Source organism: Rutidosis leptorrhynchoides, chromosome 3, assembly GCF_046630445.1.
Source record: "Rutidosis leptorrhynchoides isolate AG116_Rl617_1_P2 chromosome 3, CSIRO_AGI_Rlap_v1, whole genome shotgun sequence".
In the NCBI taxonomy this organism is placed as follows: Eukaryota; Viridiplantae; Streptophyta; class Magnoliopsida; order Asterales; family Asteraceae; genus Rutidosis; species Rutidosis leptorrhynchoides.
Window position 1 is genome coordinate 419,086,688 of NC_092335.1, and position 9,436 is coordinate 419,096,123.

A 9,436-nucleotide genomic window follows, 5' to 3' on the forward strand; every position below is an offset into this window, starting at 1 on the left:
GGGCCTAACAAACCCCATCCAAAGTACCGGATGCTTTAGTACTTCGAAATTTATATCATATCCGAAGGGTGTCCCGGAATGATGGGGATATTCTTATATATGCATCTTGTTAATGTCGGTTACCAGGTGTTCACCATATGAATGATTTTTTATCTCTATGTATGGGATGTGTATTGAAATATGAAATCTTGTGGTCTATTATTATGATTTGATATATATAGGTTAAACCTATAACTCACCAACATTTTTGTTGATGTTTTAAGCATGTTTATTCTCAGGTGATTATTAAGAGCTTCCGCTGTCGCATACTTAAATAAGGACGAGATTTGGAGTCCATGCTTGTATGATATTGTGTAAAAACTGCATTCAAGAAACTTATTTTGTTGTAACATATTTGTATTGTAAACCATTATGTAATAGTCGTGTGTAAACAGGATATTTTAGATTATCATTATTTGATAATCTACGTAAAGCTTTTTAAACCTTTATTGATGAAATAAAGGTTATGGTTTGTTTTAAAATGAATGCAGTCTTTGAAAAATGTCTCATATAGAGGTCAAAACCTCGCAAAGAAATCAATTAATGTGGAACGTTTTTAATCAATAAGAACGGGACATTTCAGTTGGTATCCGAGCGTTGGTCTTAGAGAACCAGAATTTTGCATTAGTGTGTCTTATCGAGTTTGTTAGGATGCATTAGTGAGTCTGGACTTCGACCGTGTTTACTTGAAAAATGATTACTTAACAAATTTTGTTGGAAACTATATATTTTTAACATGTGAATATTATGTGATATATTAATCTCTTAACGCGTTTGATATTATGTGATAGATGTCTACCTCTAGAACAAGTCCCATTGACTCACCTAATAATATTGAAGAGTCAAATGTAAATTGGAATGATTCGTGGACTAATTCACAAGTTCCCGAAGAGGAACCGAAAGAAGAGTCGGAACCGGAAGAAGAATCGGAACCGGAAGAAGAATCGGAACCGGATGAAGAAATAGAACCGGTGGGGGAAATAATAAAACGGTTAAGTAAAAGAAAATCCTCAACCAACCGACCAAGGTTAATTGTGGTCAATGGTGTTTCCGCCAAGGAAGCAAAATATTGGGAGGATTACCAATTCTCCGATGAATCGGATTCCGACGAGAATTCCGATGATGTTATAGAAATTACCCCAACTGAATTTAAAAAGGCAAAAGAAAATAATAAGGGAAAGGGCATAAAAATAGAGAAATCTAATTCCAACCCCGATGAACTTTATATGTATCGTCAACCCCCGAAGTCCTTAAGTTGTAATAATGACCCGGGAACCTCTAAACCACCAGGTTTTTCTAAGCCAATGTGGATAACGACGACTCGTATTAGGGAAACATCATATATCCCTAGAAACTTGGCAAAACGAACCAAAACCGAAGAAGAAGAAACAAGCGAGTCGGAATAAGATAGTTGTATTCGTGTGGTGTAATATATGTAATATAGTGTGCTTATGCTTTATGATATATGTAAAAATTGCTTGTATTAATAAGTATTTTTTTTATGAATCTAACTCTTGTCTATTTTACAGTATAAAAACACAAAATGGATAGACAACCCAATATTTTAAGAGACCTACCCGGAGACATGATTGATGAAATCTTGTCTAGAGTCGGTCAAAATTCTTCGGCACAACTATTTAAGGCGAGATCAGTTTGTAAGACATTCGAAGAACGTTCCAAGAATGCCTTGGTTTATAAAAGGCTTTCGTTCGAAAGATGGGGGATATCACATTGGGAAATCCATAAGTTACGATGTGTTTACTTTGACGCATATATTGCGGGGAACCCAAATGCTATTTTACACAATGGGTTAAGAAATTATTTTGACTCAATATATCCGAATATTGGACTTCGTGATTTAGAAAAAGCGGCTAACATGCAACATAAAGAAGCATGTTATGCTTACGGATTAGTAATGTTCGCTTCTCACCAAAGTGAGAACAAGAACATCGGCCTACAACTATTAAACAAAACGTTCCCACAAGTAACGGAGTCGGTAATTGGGGTAAGAAATGAGGTTTTTAGATTGTTACGGGACTGTTGGACATTACGTAACCCTCGTCCCTTTGACGACGTTACAACACGCTGTCTTATCAACGGCCATAACAGTTATGTTCCACAAGACCAAGGATGGGAAGTAGTCCTAGTAAAACCAGAATGCATGACTTGTTTCTGGACGTATGAATTACGTGTCTTTATTGCCTTTGCTGAACGACTTGTGTACTAGCTAGAATTATCTTCACAACTATCTTGTATCAAAGTTATTGTGTGCTATATTTTATGCTTTATGTCAAATAAGCGGTATTGTAAGTTTGTAAAATATTGTATAAAAGTTTGAACGCGAAATATTATTATAATCAGTTTTTCATATAGAATTGTAGTAGTTAAATTGTATATTAGCTACTAAGTATGAACTTAACGGGTAGGTACTACCCGAATTTAAACTTATAAAACGCTAATATGAAGAAAAAGCTTTTATAAATGAGTTCATATTATGCTACGAAATACTATTAACTACTCTTAATATTCTGTATGATTAACTTGTTCCATTTGACTATTTTGAAGGAAATGGCACCGACTACTCGACACACCGTGAATATGAATGAAGAGGAATTCCGTACTTTTCTAGCTTCAAACATAGCCGCAGTACAGGCTGCGCTACATACCAACAATAACCTTGGATCTAGCAGTACAGGAAATCGTGTAGGATGCACCTACAAAGAATTCACTGCCTGCAAACCTTTGGAATTTGATGGAACCGAAGGACCGATCGGATTGAAACGGTGGACCGAGAAGGTCGAATCGGTGTTTGCCATAAGTAAGTGTACTGAAGAGGACAAAGTAAAGTACGCTACGCATATCTTCACAGGTTCTGCGTTAACATGGTGGAATACCTATCTAGAGCAAGTGGGACAAGACGATGCGTACGCACTACCGTGGTCAGCATTCAAGCACTTGATGAACGAGAAGTACCGTCCCAGAACCGAGGTCAATAAGCTCAAGACAGAACTTAGAGGGTTACGAACCCAAGGATTTGATATTACCACGTACGAAAGACGATTCACAGAATTATGCCTATTGTGTCCGGGAGCATTTGAAGATGAGGAAGAGAAGATCGACGCGTTTGTGAAAGGATTATCGGAAAGAATTCAAGAAGATATAAGTTCACACGAGCCCGCCTCCATACAACAGGCATGTAGAATGGCTCACAAACTAGTGAACCAGATTGAAGAAAGAATTAAAGAACAGACTGCTGAAGAGGCCAATGTGAAGCAAGTCAAAAGAAAGTGGGAAGAAAACGGTGATAAGAATCACCAATACAACAACAATAGCAATTACAACAATAATCGCAACAATTATCCCAACAATCGCAACATCAATCACAACTACAACAAACGGCCCAACAACAACAGCAGCAACTACAACAATTATCCCAACAACAATAATAACCGCAACAACAACAATCAGAAGCAGCTTTGCCAAAGGTGTGAAAAGTATCACTCGGGGTTCTGCACCAAATTTTGCAACAAGTGTAAAAGAAATGGTCATAGCGCGGCGAAGTGTGAGGTCTACGGACCAGGGGTTAATAGAACGAAAGGAACAAATGGTGTCGGAACGAGTAATGGCGGAGCAAGTAGTGTCGGAGCAAGTTATGCCAATGTAGTTTGTTATAAATGTGGAAAACCGGGCCACATTATTAGAAATTGCCCAAACCAGGAGAACACGAATGGACAAGGCCGCAGAAGAGTTTTCAATATTAATGCGGCAGAGGCACAGGAAGACCCGGAGCTTGTTACGGGTACGTTTCTTATTGACAATAAATCTGCTTACGTTTTATTTGATTCGGGTGCGGATAGAAGCTATATGAGTAGAGATTTTTGTGCTAAATTAAGTTGTCCATTGACGCCTTTGGATTGTAAATTTTTACTCGAATTAGCAAATGGTAAATTAATTTAGCAGATAATATATGTCGGAATCGAGAAATTAAACTGGTTAGCGAAACATTTAAGATTGATTTGATACCAGTAGAGTTAGGGAGTTTTGATGTGATAATCGGTATGGACTGGTTGAAAGAAGTGAAAGCAGAGATCGTTTATTACAAAAATGCAATTCGCATTATACGAGAAAAAGGAAAACCCTTAATGGTGTACGGAGAAAAGGGCAACACGAAGCTACATCTTATTAGTAATTTGAAGGCACAAAAACTAATAAGAAAAGGTTGCTATGCTGTTCTAGCACACGTCGAGAAATTACAAACTGAAGAAAAGAGCATCAATGATGTTCCCATTGCAAAAGAATTTCCCGATGTATTTCCGAAAGAATTACCGGGATTACCCCCACATCGATCCGTTGAATTTCAAATAGATCTTGTACCAGGAGCTGCACCAATAGCTCGTGCTCCTTATAGACTCGCACCCAGCGAGATGAAAGAACTGCAAAGCCAATTACAAGAACTTTTAGAGCGTGGTTTCATTCGAACAAGCACATCACCGTGGGGAGCTCCTGTTTTGTTTGTCAAGAAGAAAGATGGTACATTCAGGTTGTGTATCGACTACCGAGAGTTGAACAAACTTACCATCAAGAACCGCTACCCACTATCGAGAATCGACGACTTATTTGATCAACTACAAGGCTCGTCTGTTTATTCAAAGATTGACTTACGTTCCGGGTATCATCAAATGCGGGTGAAAGAAGATGATATTCCAAAGACTGCTTTCAGAACACGTTACGGTCATTACGAGTTTATGGTCATGCCGTTTGGTTTAACTAATGCACCAGCTGTGTTCATGGACCTTATGAACCGAGTGTGTGGACCATACCTTGACAAGTTTGTCATTGTTTTCATTGATGACATACTTATTTACTCAAAGAATGACCAAGAACACGGTGAACATTTGAGAAAGGTGTTACAAGTATTGAGGAAGGAAGAATTGTACGCTAAGTTTTCAAAGTGTGCATTTTGGTTGGAAGAAGTTCAATTCCTCGGTCACATAGTGAACAAAGAAGGTATTAAGGTGGATCCGGCAAAGATAGAAACTGTTGAAAAGTGGGAAACCCCGAAAACTCCGAAACACATACGCCAGTTTTTAGGACTAGCTGGTTACTACAGAAGGTTCATCCAAGACTTTTCCAGAATAGCAAAACCCTTGACTGCATTAACGCATAAAGGGAAGAAATTTGAATGGAAGGATCAACAAGAGAAAGCGTTTCAGTTATTGAAGAAAAAGCTAACTATGGCACCTATATTGTCATTGCCTGAAGGGAATGATGATTTTGTGATTTATTGTGACGCATCAAAGCAAGGTCTCGGTTGTGTATTAGTGCAACGAACGAAGGTGATTGCTTATGCATCTAGATAATTGAAGATTCACGAGCAAAATTATACGACGCATGATTTGGAATTAGGCGCGGTTGTTTTTGCATTAAAGACTTGGAGGCACTACTTATATGGGGTCAAAAGTATTATATATACCGACCACAAAAGTCTTCAACACATATTTAATCAGAAACAACTGAATATGAGGCAGCGTAGGTGGATTGAATTATTGAATGATTACGACTTTGAGATTCGTTACCACCCGGGGAAGGCAAATGTGGTAGCCGATGCCTTGAGCAGGAAGGACAGAGAACCCATTCGAGTAAAATCTATGAATATAATGATTCATAATAACCTTACTACTCAAATAAAGGAGGCGCAACAAGGAGTTTTAAAAAAGGGAAATTTAAAGGATGAAATACCCAAAGGATCGGAGAAGCATCTTAATATTCGGGAAGACGGAACCTGGTATAAGGCTGAAAGGATTTGGGTACCAAAATTTGGAGATATGAGAGAAATGGTACTTAGAGAAGCTCATAAAACCAGATACTCAATACATCCTGGAACGGGGAAGATGTACAAGGATCTCAAGAAACATTTTTGGTGGCCGGGTATGAAAGCCGATGTTGCTAAATACGTAGGAGAATGTTTGACGTGTTCTAAGGTCAAAGCTGAGCATCAGAAACCATCAGGTCTACTTCAACAACCCGAAATCCCAGAATGGAAATGGGAAAACATTACCATGGATTTCATCACTAAATTGCCAAGGACTGCAAGTGGTTTTGATACTATTTGGGTAATAGTTGATCGTCTCACCAAATCAGCACACTTCCTGCCAATAAGAGAAGATGACAAGATGGAGAAGTTAGCACGACTGTATTTGAAGGAAGTCGTCTCCAGACATTGAATACCAATCTCTATTATCTCTGATAGGGATGGCAGATTTATTTCAAGATTCTGGCAGACATTACAGCAAGCATTAGGAACTCGTCTAGACATGAGTACTGCCTATCATCCACAAACTGATGGCCAGAGCGAAAGGACGATACAAACGCTTGAAGACATGCTACGAGCATGTGTTATTGATTTCGGAAACAGTTGGGATCGGCATCTACCATTAGCAGAATTTTCCTACAACAACAGCTACCATTCAAGCATTGAGATGGCGCCGTTTGAAGCACTTTATGGTAGAAAGTGCAGGTCTCCGATTTGTTGGAGTGAGGTGGGGGATAGACAGATTACGGGTCCGGAGATTATACAAGAAACTACCGAGAAGATCATCCAAATTCAACAACGATTGAAAACCGCCCAAAGTCGACAAAAGAGCTACGCTGAAATTAAAAGAAAAGATATAGAATTTGAAATTGGAGAGATGGTCATGCTTAAAGTTGCACCTTGGAAAGGCGTTGTTCGATTTGGTAAACGAGGGAAATTAAATCCAAGGTATATTGGACCATTCAAGATTATTGATCGTGTCGGACCAGTAGCTTACCGACTTGAGTTACCTCAACAACTCGCGGCTGTACATAACACTTTTCACGTCTCGAGTTTGAAGAAATGTTTTGCTAAAGAAGATCTCACTATTCCGTTAGATGAAATCCAAATCAACGAAAAACTTCAATTCATCGAAGAACCCGTCGAAATAATGGATCATGAGGTTAAAAGACTTAAGCAAAACAAGATACCAATTGTTAAGGTTCGATGGAATGCTCGTAGAGGACCCGAGTTCACCTGGGAGCGTGAAGATCAGATGAAGAAGAAATACCCGCATCTACTTCCAGAAGATTCGTCAACACCTTCAACAGCTTAAAATTTCGGGACGAAATTTATTTAACGGGTAGGTACTGTAGTGACCTGAACTTTTCCATGTTTATATATATTAATTGATATTGATATTTACATGATTAAATGTTTCCAACATGTTAAGCAATCAAATTTGTTAAGACTTGATTAATTGAAATATGTTTCATATAGACAATTGACCACCCAAGATGACCGGTGATTCACGAACGTTAAAACTTGTAAAAACGACATGACGATATATATATGGATATACATATGGTTAACATGAGATTATGATAAGTAAGTATCTCCATAAGTATATTAATAATGAGTTATATACATATAAACAAGACTACTAACTTAAGGATTTCGAAACGAGACATATATGTAACGATTATCGTTGTAACGACATTTAAATGTATATATATCATATTAAGATATATTAATATATCATAATATCATGATAATATAATAATTTAACATCTCATTAGATATAATAAACAATGGGTTAACAACAATAATTGAGATCGTTAACTTAGAGGTTTCAAAACAACACTTACATGTAACGACTAACGATGACTTAACGACTCAGTTAAAATGTATATACATGTAGTGTATTTAGATGTATTAAAATACTTTTGGAAGACTTCAAGACATATATCAAAACACTCATACTTAACGAAAATGGTTACAGTTACTTTCCCATTCTTTTCTTTCATCAAGAATTCTAGTCGTATTCTTACCCGTATTATACACAGCTTCAAAATGTACTTACTATGGGTATATACCAATAGGAACTAGCATGGAATTCTACTCTTGATTATGTCATGTATGACTAATCAATTTTAACTTCTACCATGAGCTAGTCAACTAACTAGAACTCCTTTTAACCCCACTCACCACTCACCAATTACCACTCATCATTCACTCCATTTCACTTCCAATTCTCTTTCTAATTCTCTCTCAACACACACACACTATTATGAACGTATTTTTCCAGTAGTTAATCATCATCTTCATCAAAAATTACTTCAAGAATCAAGCTATAATCATCATAGGAAGAACACTTCAAGAACACTTCAAAAATCCCTTCAAGTTTACTAATTTACTTCCAAGCTTTCTAATCCATTCCAAGTAATCATCTAAGATCAAGAAACCTTTGTTATATACAGTAGGTTATCTTTCTTATTCAAGGTAATATTCATATTCAAACTTTGATTCAATTTCTATAACTATAAACTATCTTAATTCGAGTAAAAATCTTACTTGAACTTGTTTTTGTGTCATGATCCTACTTCAAGAACTTTCAAGCCATCCAAGATCCTTTGAAGCTAGATCATTTCTTGTCACTTCCAGTAGGTTTACCTACTAAACTTGAGGTAGTAATGATGTTCATAACATCATTCGATTCATATATATAAAACTATCTTATTCGAAGGTTTAAACTCGTAATCACTAGAACATAGTTTAGTTAATTCTAAACTTGTTCGCAAACAAAAGTTAATCCTTCTAACTTGACTTTTAAAATTAACTAAACACATGTTCTATATCTATATGATATGCTAACTTAATGATTTAAAACCTGGAAACACGAAAACACCGTAAAACCGGATTTACGCCGTCGTAGTAACACCGCGGGCTGTTTTGGGTTAGTTAATTAAAAACTATGATAAACTTTGATTTAAAAGTTGTTATTCTGAGAAAATGATTTTTATTATGAACATGAAACTATATCCAAAAATTATGGTTAAACTCAAAGTGGAAGTATGTTTTCTAAAATGGTCATCTAGACGTCGTTCTTTCGACTGAAATGACTACCTTTACAAAAACGACTTGTAACTTATTTTTCCGACTATAAACCTATACTTTTTCTGTTTAGATTCATAAAATAGAGTTCAATATGAAATCATAGCAATTTGATTCACTCAAAACGGATTTAAAATGAAGAAGTTATGGGTAAAACAAGATTGGATAATTTTTCTCATTTTAGCTACGTGAACATTGGTAACAAATCTATTCCAACCATAACTTAATCAACTTGTATTATATATTATGTAATCTTGAGATACCATAGACACGTATACAATGTTTCGACCTATCATGTCGACACATCTATATATATTTCGGAACAACCATAGACACTCTATATGTGAATGTTGGAGTTAGCTATACAGGGTTGAGGTTGATTCCAAAATATATATAGTTTGAGTTGTGATCAATACTGAGATACGTATACACTGGGTCGTGGATTGATTCAAGATAATATTTATCGATTTATTTCTTTACATCTAACTGTGG